The sequence below is a fragment of the Orycteropus afer genome, unplaced genomic scaffold (genome assembly GCF_000298275.1).
Source record: "Orycteropus afer afer isolate SDZICR_OR568_19922 unplaced genomic scaffold, OryAfe1.0 scaffold00009, whole genome shotgun sequence".
Classification (NCBI taxonomy): domain Eukaryota; kingdom Metazoa; phylum Chordata; class Mammalia; order Tubulidentata; family Orycteropodidae; genus Orycteropus; species Orycteropus afer.
This window is the reverse complement of record NW_006921596.1, coordinates 22,516,474-22,531,019: the sequence shown is the minus strand read 5'-3', so window position 1 is coordinate 22,531,019 and position 14,546 is coordinate 22,516,474.

Here is a 14,546-nt window from a genome sequence, read left to right as displayed (position 1 = left end):
TTTATTCCCAAGTATTTTATTTTTTTGGTAGCTATTGAGAACGGTATTGATTTCCTTATTTCTTTTTCATCAATCTCTTTGCTGGTGTAGAGGAATCCAACTGATTTTTGGATGTTGATCTTATATCCTGCGGCAATGTCTGATTTTCTTACACTTTTCTTTTTTTAACCATGCCAATGGAATTATAGGTAGAGGCAATACCAAGAAATTTCTGAGCTTACACAGAGTTCATCCATCTGATCTACCCCTTCAACTCTTTCTTACTAAACATCAGTTTATTGTGAGTACAAGCTCCTGCCAAAATTCAGCCCAGTTTCTCTATCATTTACACGGATCCAAGAAAATCAAAACCATAGAGTTTTCCACTATCATCCTTATATTTCAAAATTTCTTGCTGACTGAGACATGCGCAGCTTGCTGACTGAGTCATGTTTGCCTAATTTTACTGATTTAGTGTATTTCATTTGTACTAATGTAATGCAAACTATTTCCAAACAGGCAGAACTGCATGACTGTGCATCTTCCTCTGAAAATCCTTTAACCAAGCATGTTTTATGTACTTCTCCTTTAACCTTATAAATTTCTGTACTTTACAACAGATTTTCCTTCTAGTCGATATAAAAATATATTCTTCTCATATCTCATGTTAAAGTTGATTTTCCAAGAAGGTGGGTTGTGGCTCACATACCCCTGATGTACAACAATATATCTACTTAGGGGTGTGCAACCAAGTTTGAAAACTACAGATGACACTGTTCCTATACTAAAATAGTCTTCCTTCTTTTCAGCAAGTTTTGAGATATTACTAATTTTATGCCTGGCTGTTTGGTTCCAAGCTGCCACAAATACTTGGAAACCTTCCAGAGACTGATAAATGAAAATTGGATTTTGGTGGCCCCTGTATATGAGTCCTATTACCAATATATTGAAGGTGCATAAAGACTGGTATTTTTGTTATTATTGTTTAGTATTATCTTTAGTATTAGCAAAGCAATACTTTAAATTCTTTTACCCAACTCACTTTTTGATCACAGGGCAATAAGATGGCCCTGTCAGTGCTCATTTATATTCCTAACTTGATCGTGATTGATCACGGGTTCACTTAAGGATAATGTTTAGAAAGGAATGCCTAGCCTCCAAACTTTTATTGAAATCTCACTGAGAAGAAGACATTAAGGCTGGTGATCAAGACAGAAACAGCCCAATTCTAAACAAATTTCAAAAGGAGGCACATACGATACTTATAAAAGTAAAATGAAGAGAGATAGGGCCTGGATTGGTCTAGACAATCAGGGAAAGATTCCCTGAGACTTGACAGATGACTAGGAATTGCCTATGTGAAGTGGAGGTTGTGACTGGCTGGTAGCAGAGATGATGTTTAGGGTGAAATATTAAGGGGAAAGACCCTGAGACAGAGATTGTATGAGACTAGAAAAGAGGTACAGACCAGAGCCTGAAGACCACATCCAGCAGGCAAACATATTGTGTTTATACAGCACAGTATTTTTTTGTTTTGTCCTATTAGCTGCCAAAATTTAAATGTTAGGAGGCAACATAGAAAACTTGGTATATCTGATTTCAATTGGAAAACAAAATGAGCAGGTGATATTGGAGTCCATCCATATATGGCATGTAACCAATAAGGTTAGGAGGAACCAGTTCCCTTTAGACGGGTCATTCTCTCTCCCTCTTCCCACAATACACACACCCCATAATATTACATCAATTTTACTACTTACTTGCTTGGCCAAATGCATTGGTAACTCCTGTCTTACGTGAGTGCCATGAAAATGTCATCTCCACTGTGTTTCCAGGGAAGAACCTCTGAACATGAAATGATCCCGATAACCCTGCTGAACGCTGTATGTATGAGGCAAGTGAGTGACAAATGGAAGCTGGAGTGGATGGATCCAGAGGGAGAGAGGGAAACAGGGCAAAGAAAGAGACTGAGGAATGAGCAGGCAGGAGACCACATTAAAAGGTTTTACTTTATCTTACGGCAAAGTGTGCCATTACAACATGCTAATCAGGGTAGCGACAATCAGATTGCAAAATGAGAATAACTGCCCACTGGCGGAAAAAAAGAGAGGACATTTGGTATTCACCTTAGAGTTCAAATTTCCCATGTATTTTTTTTTTTTAAATCAAATAAAATCAGAGAGATATAAATCACAGCACCTCATCTGTTTCTAGAAAGAGATACTGAGACTCTGAGATCAGTGTCTTGCCCTGAGCCACAAAGCTAGTAGACTTGAAGTGTTAAATAGAAGTTCGGTCCTCTCACTACTTAGGCCCTCCCGCCAATAACTCAAACACGTAGGGAGCTAAGCTCTTTTCATAGTTGCTACATTTATGAAGAGAAGACCTAGACTTCTCTACCTGCATAAGAATGACTAATAAGATCTAAGAGGAGCTCAGTAAACATTTATAGTTGAGGAGGAAGATAAGAAAACCTGGTGTCTGCTTCCTTTTGATGAATATGTGCTGATCAATATTTAAAGAGCCACCTTTCAGTAAAACATCACATTCTCTACCATTGGCACCTTACAATAATGAGTTGAAAATTAAATACAGATTTCTACTCACAGATTCCTGCATTTTAATATGTGTAGCTGTGTACACATTTTTAGCATGGTTGAAGTGATGTATTCTACTATTAAATACTACATTTTAAAGAAAAATGTAACATAAGAAAATGAAGTATTACCACTAAATGAAAGTCCATAGAAATCTTTGTTTTTATCTCTCTGGACATAGCAATTAAAAATAAACAAAAAATGTGTATGTACTTTCAAATATGATTCTAAAAAATATACTGATGATCTTAGATCTTGGGATCAAATACTGATCTGCTGAAACGGACTTAATTTATCTCATAACATTTGCAACATACAACCTAATTTAAAACAAGTAAAATATTTTACTACATTTATTTAATAAGAAGAGCATGAATTATAAAATAGAACAATATGTTAACAATTGAGGAAAAAGAAAACATGATATTATACATAAATAAATATGTAAAGATTGAAAAATACTTGTAACTCACAGAAATGCTATACTCTTTCATTCACACAGTATCTTAGAAAAATTACCTACTATACTATGTCAGGGAGCTCTGGTAGCATAGTGGCTAAAGCACTTGACTGCTAACCAGAAGGCTGGCAGTTCAAACCCACCAGCCACTCCTCGGAAGGAAGGTTGGGCAATCCTACTTCCGTAGTGATACTGTCTCGGAAACCCAGGGAGGGGTCGCTATGAGTCGGGGCCTACTCGATGGCACACAACAACAACAACAACAACATACTATGTCAATTCTATTTTTTTTTCTAAATTTTGTTATTGAGAATAAACACAGCAAAATGTACACAGATCCAATTGTGTCTAAATTAGCTGTTCACTGATTTTGATTCGATCATGTTGTACACCATTCTCACCCTCCTTATCTGAGTTGTTCCTCCCCTACTAACATAAACTCACTGTCCCCTAAGGCTCCTGTCTAATCTTTCAAATTGCTTTTGCCAATTTGATTCCATACACATAGTTTTTAAAAGAGCATACTGCTCAAGGCAGACCTTTTTCTAACCAGTTAAGCTAAACCATCATTCAGTTTTAAGATGACACCAGGGGAAATTTTTGGTTTAAAATTTAAATATTATCTTAGGGGAATAGTTTCAGGGGTTCATCTAGCCTCCATGGCTGAAGAATGTCTAGGGTCCAGGGGAATTTTAAATTCTCTTCTTCATTTTCCCCCTTTTGATCAGGATCTTTCTATGGAATGTGTGATCAAAATATTTAATAATGGTACCTGGGCACCATCCAGTTCTGCCTCCATGACAAAGGAGGAAGTTATTCATGGAAGCCATTAGCCAGACATTGCATATTCTTCTCCTACTTCTGCAGTGATACCTCCTAGGAAATCCAGGGAGGAGTCATCATGAGTTGTATCCAAGTCCACGGCAGAGGTTGCCCTTGTTTTTTTTGTTATTCCTAAGTCACTTTCTTCCTCTGTTATTTCACATGAATACACACCAATTACTGTGATTTCAATGGCCACTTGAAAGATTTTAAGACTCCAGGCACTAAACAACAAACTAGAACATAGAACAGAACCACTAAACATGGTATTAGGCCAATTAACGGGGATGCCCCATGAAATCATGACCCTAAACCTCCAAACCAAGGAACCAAATTCCATCAGGTGTTTGGTTATACAGACAGCTTCAGCAGCTTCTCTTTTACCTCATTTCTATTTCTGAATTAACAAATTTGCTGTAAAGTACATTCATAAATATGAATGTATATTTATGTATGACCTACAATAATTTTTATTTCATGTGTCTGCAGTTTTTTTTCTTGCAGCAAGAATAGTATTTTTTTTCTTTTTTTTTTTTTATTAGGATTTGGGTGAAGATTTACAGAGTAAATTGACTTTTCATACAGCAGTTCACATATACTTTGTCTCACGTCATTGACCAAAACTTACAATGCAGCAGCTCCCCTCCCACTTCCTCCCCATAGCTACCTCCTCCCAGTGTCCATCCCTTCATACTCTTCGAGAGGCCCATTTTCTGCCAACCCTGTATATGATCTTGGATACACTCTCCATTTAGACATACATAATTGTTTAGCTTGTTCACCCATCTATCCGTCCCTATACCCATATTTGCTTTCATTAACAACTCAGTATTGTATTTACAAAGGGGTTCATATTTGTTGTTTGTACTGCCCATGTAACTCTCTCTGTCTTTCTCATCCTCAATGCTGCCATATTGGTCACTCACATTTGGTACATTGCCCTTCTCTTCACCCAAATCAATATTTATCTCTATCTATCTAACAGCATTCCCTCCCCTTCCCTCCCACCCCTGGTAACCAACAAAGAAAATGTCCTCCAATATATAAACATTTCCTTAACTTTTACAATAACGGACTAATACAATATTTGTCCTTTTGTGACTGACTTATTTCGCTCAGCATAATGTCCTCCAAGTTCATCCACGTTATGCGGTGTTCTGCAGATTCTACATTATTCTTTAGCGTTGCATAGTATTCCATTGTGTGAATGTACCAAAGTTTGGTTATCCATTCCTCAGTTGTTGGACATCTAGGTTGTTTCCAAGTTTTGGCTATTGTAAATAGTAAGAATAGTATTTTTAAAATAACAAGCATAGTTTGTCATTACCCTCCAAAATTATTTTCAACGGACTCCCGTTGCTCTTAGAACAAGTCTGGACACCCCGCCTCCATGTCCAACATGATTTGGTCCTAGCTACACTTAGTGTCTCTAACTCCACCCTATTCCCCCTCCCCAGATTGTGCTTCTGGTACAATGGATTCCTTTCTATTTCTCACATGTATGAATCTTTTTCTATCACCAGGCATGTGCACTCTCTTTCCCCTTAACCTGGACTGTTTGGACTGTTCTTTGAAAGGCCTTAAAGAGTCTAATTTATTGTTATCTCTAACAACTCAACTTAAATTTTACCTCTAAGTTTCAGTAATGTGACTAAAATTCAATTACAATATAAATTCTCTGGGTCACCAGGCCAGTCCTTGGGTTATTTGCTATGATGTATATGCTTTGCCTTTTTACTGTCCTACCATATGTGGCACAGTGGTTAAGCACTTGACTCCTAACCAACAGGTTGGTGGTTAGAACCCACTAGCTGCTCCATGGAAGAAAGATTATAGCCTGGAAACTCTATGGGGCAATTCTATCCTATCATATAAGGTTGCTATGACTTGGAATCAACTCGATAGCAACAGGTTTTGTTTGCCTTGGTTTACCATGTGTCACAAGAAGGATTATTCTGATGGCTACATTTTCTCAATTTTCCAGCCAGTTGGCTTCTTCATGGGCATGGGCAATGAGCAGTTGCCTGTCTGACAGAAGGATAGTAAGGGAAAGTATTGCCACACGTAGCATTTCAGGAAGTGGTCATGTCTATGCGTGGCTCCAGCACTTCAGACAGGCCTACAGTATCTCTGCTTCTACCTGAGATCTCAGTTTCCTATTTCTGGTAACAAAGTGTCTTCTCTTAGCTCCACCCATAAAAACCCATTTCTTAACAGTTAAAGCTTCCCAGTGTTTAATTTTTTTTCCAGTTACTGAAGATTATGACTATGTAACCACAGATGATCTCTTCATATTGAACAAGCCAATTCCTCAAGAAAAGAAAGGGTCTTCTAAAATCTCCTCCAGGACTAAGAATCGTATTGTTAAAGCATCTAACTTTGGCTTTTGTTCAAAATTATGATTAAGAATTAACTGAACAATGTCAGAATCCTGTGGTTATCCTTAGGAAATAAAAACTTCCTCAGGAGTAAATTGTGTACATGAAAAAAAACAGACTTCATTCTCCTAATGACCTTTTTGGGATATATCCAAATCTAGGGCATGACTCCATCTTGCTAAATAAAGCTTTGGGTTTCAATGTGGAGGCTTGCCTAATTTGTTTTGATTGTTCAGTCCATGTCCTTATCCTAATTGTCCACTGAGACATCCGTAATGTAGTTAAGGTCTTCAGATTAATTTGTGCATATTTCCTTACCTTCCATACTCTTGGCATCTCTGTGATGCTAGACACCAAGATATTGACAGGCACTACTGAATAAAATATAGACTTATTTTAGGAATGTGCTATCAAGAAAAGCTAATATAAATCATAAAGGATTTGTATTTCTGATACAGAGATATCTTCATATGTAAAATATATAGTGAAAAAAGTCATTCACTTTTAAAATTAGTTGGAGGTTGACAGGGGGCAGAAACAGTTCAGTTGGGGGTAATGGCAAGGCCTGCTCCCTTTCTTTGTTTCTACTTTTATTTTACTGAAATCATAGTTTTTCTGGTTATTTTAGCTTCTGTTCTTTCTATCAAAGAAAAGCTCAGAGTTTCTTAAAATGAGTCCCATCACTTCTGGAATATTGCTACCATAATCAACTCTATAAAAAATAAAAATGAAAAAACAGTTGTCTTGAGTCGATTCTGACTCAGGGTGATCTCATGTGTGTTAGAGCAGAATGACTTTAAGTCAGCTTTAAATGACTGATATTTTTGGACAAAGATAGCCAGGACTTTCTTCTGAGGTTCCCCTGGGTGAACTTGAACCTCCAACCTTTCAGTTAGTGGCTGAGTTAGCCATTTGGGACACCTACAGACTCCCAACTTCTTTTACGTCATCAATATTCAGAAGAAGTTGGCATTTTTATATATTTCAAAATACTGTGCCCCTTTTATGTAATTAAATTCCTCTTCTTTTTCATTCAGGGAACATAAATTGTCATCCTTGAGCCTCCTCCATGGCCCTGCTCCCAATTATTCATTTCCTGGTAAAACTCTCCTGTTCCTTCTACATCCCCAGTTGTCATCCTGCCCTTCAGGTACTTCAACATACAGGTTCAAAATTAAAGGCATGTAGAAATCCAGGCATGACATTCTAAAAATGGCTTTCAATACTTCTGAATTTTTCTCTGTGATAAGGTAAAAGTCTAACCACACACATAAACAATTCTGAAAACCATGAGTCTATAGTCAATCCAATCTTCCTTAATCTCCTTTATGTATTCCTCTGAGAGATTGATAAAGAATTTAAATCTTACAGGCTGAAGGAAAGTGGGCTGAGTGAGAGAAATGCTGGCCTAGGATTGGACTCCTGCAAGAAACACAGTTGGTCTTACCTCTCTTCCCCTACTGCATCATAAACTCATGTGACATTCCCCTTTCTGCCTGGTTGAATGTATCTAAAGATTTTCAATCAAAATATATGTAAATTTTCTCTTATTCCTCGAGGTTTCTCTGTGGAGAGTTAAATAAATGACAACTTAGTTCAGCTCTTCCTCTTCACCCCCTAGACAGTATTTGGAACCCCTCACAACCTCATTATTATTATTTAAAGAACCTATACATTTTGAGAGGGGAAGGCACATTATTTTACATGTGAATGCTACCAGAAAAAACAAACTCACTGCTGACGAATCGATTGGACTCATAGCGACCCCTCCTTGTGTTTCCAAGGCGGCATCTTTACAGACATAGATTGCCCAATCTTCCTTCCAAGGAGTGACTAGTGGGTTTGAACCACCAGCCTTAATGCATGAAATCATGTGAAAGGACGTCTTTATACATTATCACTGTGCACTGATATTTTATCAGAAAAGTGGGGAGGATGAAGGGAGTCACCACAGTGATGTTACTTTTCATTCAGAGGATTCTAGGTATATATTGAATCCAATTACCAAAAACAAATTTGTCATAAATCTTGAGGACACTCTGCACAAATATTGTTCGTCAGCATATATCTTTCAAGAGATGTTTCCCTGGAGTTAAACAAGCAGAAATGGCCCAACTTTTGGGCAAGAGGTCCCTTATAGAAAGTAAAGACCAGGAGTTAGCATCCTTTCCTTGCAAATAAGGGAGCTAACTCACTTTAGCACTCTTTTTGTTTCATCTTTGGTGTTCTGTTTTCCTTTCTATTTATATGAAATGCTGGCTTTTCTCTCTTGACCTTTCTTGGAAGCTATATTCAGGGTCTGCAATGAAAATGCACAAGAAGTTGTTTTTTTTTTTTTTTTAATTATGTCATGAAGCTCAGGAACTTCCTTAAAAAAACCAAACTCACTGCCATTGAGTCGATTCAATTCATTATGTCCCTCCTTCGGTTTCCAAGGCAGTATCTCTATGGAAGTAGATTGCCCAATTTTCCTCCTGAGGAGTGGCTAGTGGGTTTGAACCACCAGCCTTCTGGTTAGCAGTCAAATGCCTTGGGCACTATGCCACCAGAGTTCCCCATTTAGTTATACATGAAATAATATGGCCTATTAGAAAATAATGGATGGTAAAGACCATTTCAGTCCATTTATTTCACCTAGCAATTGGGGAAACTGGCGCTAAAAAATTATGAAATGTTTCTAATTTTATTTTGCTTATAAGTAGTGATCCTGCCTTGGAAACCCAAGGAGGGGTTGCTATGAGTCAAGTCCAATTCCACGGCACATAACAACAACAACAACAATTAGCTAATGTTAGGCAGTGGTGGTCTGATGATCGAATTCTCTCTTTCCATTTGGGAAATCTGGGTTTGAGTCCTAGCCAATGCAGTTCCTGGAAGCCACCACCCATCTGTCAATGGAGGCCTGTGTGTTGCTATGATTATGAACAGGTTTCAGCAGAACTTCCAGAGTAAGATGGACTGCAAAGGAAGGTGTAGTGATCTCCATCTGAAAATCAGCCAATGAAACATTAAGGATCTCAACAGTCCAGTCCTGCTATGCACATAGTCATCATGAGTCAGAAGCAACTCACAGCAGCTAACAACCACTACAATAAGCAGCAGAGAGGGAGGACAGAACCAATGAGTTCTGATTGGTGGATTATTCTCACTCACTGGAGGTGGGGGGATCTGAAGTCAGGTTTGTCCTCCCACAAATAAAAACTGGGTATAAAACTAAGTATCACCTATTCTCTTCCATAAGAACCAACTTTTATATTGAGTGTCTCTGCTATCTTTTTGCTAACTAACACATTTTGGGGGGGTTTCTCCCAAGCCACGGCAAGATATAATAAAGCAGTCTTTCCCTTCACAGCTAAGCACAACAGAGAAGTGGATCTTGAATAAAAATGTTAACATCAAACAATCCCACTGAAAAGTAATAACACTACAACGAGATAAGGCAATTTACATGAGTATTTCATAAAGATTTTCCTCCTGAGATTCTTATATGATCTCTCTCTCTCCTAAGCTTTGCCTTTTTTTAATTTAAAGGAAAGTGTAGTGATTAGTTACATTGCCTTTGAGAGCTAGATAAATATTTATGAAGAAAGAATGCCTATGTGTATCTATATAGAGATAATGTACAGGGAGAGCTACAGACATTCAGCTTTGGAATCCCATTTCTGTAAGGTGCAGCTATCACATCAAGAACCCATTGTACTTCTTTTGTTAATGTGGGTGCAAGAGCTGCATTACCATCTGACTGACTTGCAGCTTTTGTATTTCAGAAGTCTCAAGAAACCCACCTGGATGCTGTCTGCTCTGATGTAGAGTAAACCTGCAGTGTCCCAGCCACACAGCATGAAACTGGGCATGTCATGTGTAGAGTTGGAACCTGCTGCCTTGATCCCAACAAGAATGCTCGACTTTCTTATAAAGTTCTCCTAAGAAACTTTATCTTGTCTTCTGCTTTCCTTTCATACACACCACAATGTCAGAGACATTAAGACTTTCAGCTTATGAATATTGTCATTGCCAACCTGTTTCTTAACATTTTGGCTTGGGAGCTCTGGTAGCCTAGTGCCTAAGGCACTTGACTGCTAATCAGAAGGCTGGTAGTTCAAACCCACCAGCCACTCCTCGGAAGGAAGATGAGGCAATCTACTTCCATAGTGATACTGCCTTGGAAATCCACGGAGGTGTCACTATGAGTCAGGTCTGACTTGACGGCACATAACAACAATAAACCACTCCTGGTCAGCTTAGAATTGAGAATATTTATTTTTTCTGGTTCGACCCACTTCACTTTGAAAAATATTTTAGTAAAGGCCCTAGTTATCTATCTACCTCTAACTGTCTGAAACAACTTTCTAGCCTGCTTCATCCCAGTTCCCAGGATGATAACAAGGTTACCAAACTCCTAGGTCCTTACTAAGATTTTGTACATAATCTCTTCAAGAAGAAGTCTGATTGCTGGGTACACCCAAACTGAGCCATATATTTCTACAAAACCAGACTGTAAGAGGGAAAGGAAATGTTCAGTTACCACTAGAAAAGGATCAGTGCTACTACCTCATATTCAAGAGCTCACTAAGATTCCTTGAGTACAAACTGATTGCTTACTGGTGGCCAATGAGCCAAATGCAGTAAACAAATATTGTGACAAATGATATTCTCAAATTATATCCTCACTAATTCATATCACATCTCTTATGCTCTTCTCACAATGTAGTGTTTACATTCCTCCAGTGAGACTATGTTCTTTCTCCCTGCACCTAAATTTGTTGTTGTTAACTGCACTCAAATCAGCCTCAATTCATGAGGAACCCAGGTACAATGGGATTGGACTATTGCGATCCATGGGGTTTTATTGGCTGATTTTTTAGAAGTAGGTTCCCAGACCTTTCTTCCTAGTCCTTAGCCTGGAAGCTCACTGAAACCTGTTCATCATCATAGGAACACACAAACCTTCTCTGACAGGATGGTAGGTAGCTCCACTTGAGGTATACTGGACAGAAATCAATCCCTGGTCCCCCAGATGGAAGGCAAGAATCACCTCTGCCTCCTTGAAACTAAGTGGACCTTTGTGAATGTCTCAACCAGTAGAATGTGACATTTCAAGACTAGTTCATAAAAGGTATTATAGCTTCTGCTAAGCTCTCTCCTGGGATAGATACCTTGATTAGCCTTCAGATGGCATGTAACAGGGTTGACTACCTTAGAACCACCTTCCTGATGAGACCATGAAGAGAGACCACATAGATATAGACAAAAATGCCTGAAGAATTCATGTTGTGACAGCTTCCAGATATTTGAGTCTGCATAGTCTAGGCACTAGACATGAAGGAGCATGGCTTCCGAAGACTCTACCCAATAGCTTCCTGGTGAACCTACTTGAAATTGAGTAGAATAGAAAGGAGCTGACTCTAGTGATGTGCAGTTTTATGATGATGATAAAAACTGTTGCTGAAAAGCACAAAATTTCACATTGGTTTGTTATGCAGACAAGTAAACAGACATGTTTTTGCTTTTGTTTTTGCTTACAATGTTTTCAATTATCGAATAAGTCCAGTTACTTGAAAGGTGAGAAGACTGGAGTTCTGGAAAAATGGCGGAATAGGCAGAAAGACTACACTGACCCTCTTCAACAAAAAAAAAGGGGAATCAATGAACACATATGCAGAAAGTAATTCTGGACCACTGAGCTTTGAAGGGAAGGATATAGAAGTGGACTACACCCCAACTAACAGAAGAATTTGCATGAAAACACCAAAAAAGGAGACATATGGAGCTGTGGTCTGGCAGTGATCCTGATAGCACAGACAGCTTGGATATGGCCGAGTGGTGGTAGGACCTAAGAGTTAACTTAAAAATCAGCCCTGCTAGCTGGGGACTGCACAGAGGACTCCTCCGATGGCTGGTGAATGAAAGGGGAAGCAGCAGCAAAGAGGAAGGTGGGCTGAGCTGTGGACTTTTGCCTGACTGGAGGGCGCAGCCATTTGGAATGTTCAAGCAGTTCAACGATTTTGGATATTTAAAGCAGACTTAAGAACAGGCTCCACTTGCTGGAAACCATGAGGACATTCCAGATGCAGATGACTGAAAAGGTGTGACTTTCCCCTTGTTACTCTTATAACCCACACCCTCTTGGTGAACAGAGGTGTGGCCATCCCTTATTCCCAACCACCTTCTAGCCTGGCAGGAATTCCATCTAAGTCTGTGTGCTTGGACAGAGCCTGGGTGCCCTGCCCCGCCTGGATTTTTTTCCCTTTTTTTTAGTTTGTTTTTGTCTGTTTTAAAACTACTACTATTATTAATACTTTTGTCCTTTTCATTATTGTTTTCCCTTCCCAGATTCTAGTTTTCAGCTTTTTCTCTTTTCCCTGTTCCTGGTTCCAATTTTCTTCTTTTTTCTTTCTCATGGTTAATCCCATTCATTGTTTTTCTTTTTGCGTTTTTAGCTTTTTTTTCTTCATTATTCTCTTTCTATATTTTTTGTCTCTTATTGTCCTCTCCCCAGACACAGTGTTATTTTCCCTCCTTTTTTAGTTATGGTTCCTGTGTGGTTATGTGATGTGTGTTGTTATCCATTTGCTTTTACTTTTTTGATGGTTATTCAATTGTTATTTTGATCTAATTGAGTGGGAGACAACAACAATCCCCATACAACACAACTACACCCACACCTCCTGCAGCTTCACTTACTGAGTGACAGCCACCACTTCCTTCTCCACCAATGGGCCAATGATAAATAACCACCAAGAAGAACCTGACTGACTCTTAGCTGCTTTCCACAAACAGCAGAGATCTAAATACAACAATGTCACAATGTCTCAGAGAAAACAAACCATCACAGTCCACACAAAGAAGCAAGATAATGTGGTACAAACAAGGGAGCAAAATACAGACCCAGAACATATTCCTGAGGAAGAAGCAGCATTGGAACTCTCTAATAAGGAATTAAAAAGAATTCTATTTAGGTATCTTCAAAGGATAGAGAGAAAGATCAAGGAAAACACAGAAAAAAATCCTAGAAGAATTTTGGAAGAAAATACAAGAGCAAAATGGCAAAATAAATAAAAATTAGAAATGATTCAAAATCTATAGAAAGCAATGCAGAAGATTAATAGTAAATTGTCAGAAATAGATAACACATTGAAAGGGCAAAGGAGAAGAATTGATGCAATGGAAGATAGAATTAATGAGACTGAAGACAAATACCTGAATACTTATTTTGAAATGGATCAACCAAAAAAAAGATAAAAACAAAATGAAGCCTAAGGTTCATGTGGGATACCATCAAGAGGAATAACCTACATGTCATTGAAATTCCAGATCAGGAAGAGAAAAATAACACCACTGAGATAATTGTCCAATATTTGTTGGAAGAAAATTTCCCAGATATAATGAAAGATGAGAATATATCCATTCAGGAAGACCAATGAACCCCAAACAGGGTAGACCCCAATAGAATATCACCAAGACATATCATCATCAAACTCATCAAAAGCAAAAACAAAGAAAGAATCCTGAAAGCATCATGGGAAAAACAAAAAGTTACTTATAAAGGACAACCAGTAAGAATAAGCTCTGATTTCTCAGCAGAAACCATGCAATCAAAAAGGCAATGGGATGATATGTATAAAAGCATGAAAGAGAAACATTTCAACCAAGAATTATATACCTGGCAAAAATGTCCCTCAAATATGATGGAGAAATTAGGAGATTTCCAGATAAGCAGAAACTAAAGGAATTTGTAAGAACAAGACAAACCTTACAAGAGATACTAAAGGGAGTACTTTGAACAGAGAACCAAAATAGCAATAACAACCGACCATTCATACACAAGATGGTATAACCCAGAAACCACAGCTACAGACATATCCAAAGTAAAATAAGCTTACAAGATTGTAAACAGGGAACGAGAGACATCAATTGGCAAGTGAGGAAAACTACAAACCAAAAAGTAGGAAAATATTGTGTAGTTAGAAGTTCTAAATGGTGAGGAAACCAAGAGAGTTGCAAGGTAGAATGTACTGTTCTAATCTCAGGGAGAAAACTAAAAATCATAGGGTAACCTGAAAGAAAAATGATAAACCTTCAATCACAATAAAAAAGAGGACAAGCACAAATATTCAACAAATACTAAAACAACAGCAACAAAGGAAATGATAACACAATTCATACATATAATGAGCTCAGCACAGAAAATAATATGGAACAAAGAAACCAGGGACACCATGAAAAACACATAACAAAATGACAGCAACCAATTCATACTTGCAATAATTACACTGAATGTTAATGGATTAAATGCACCACTCAAGAGAC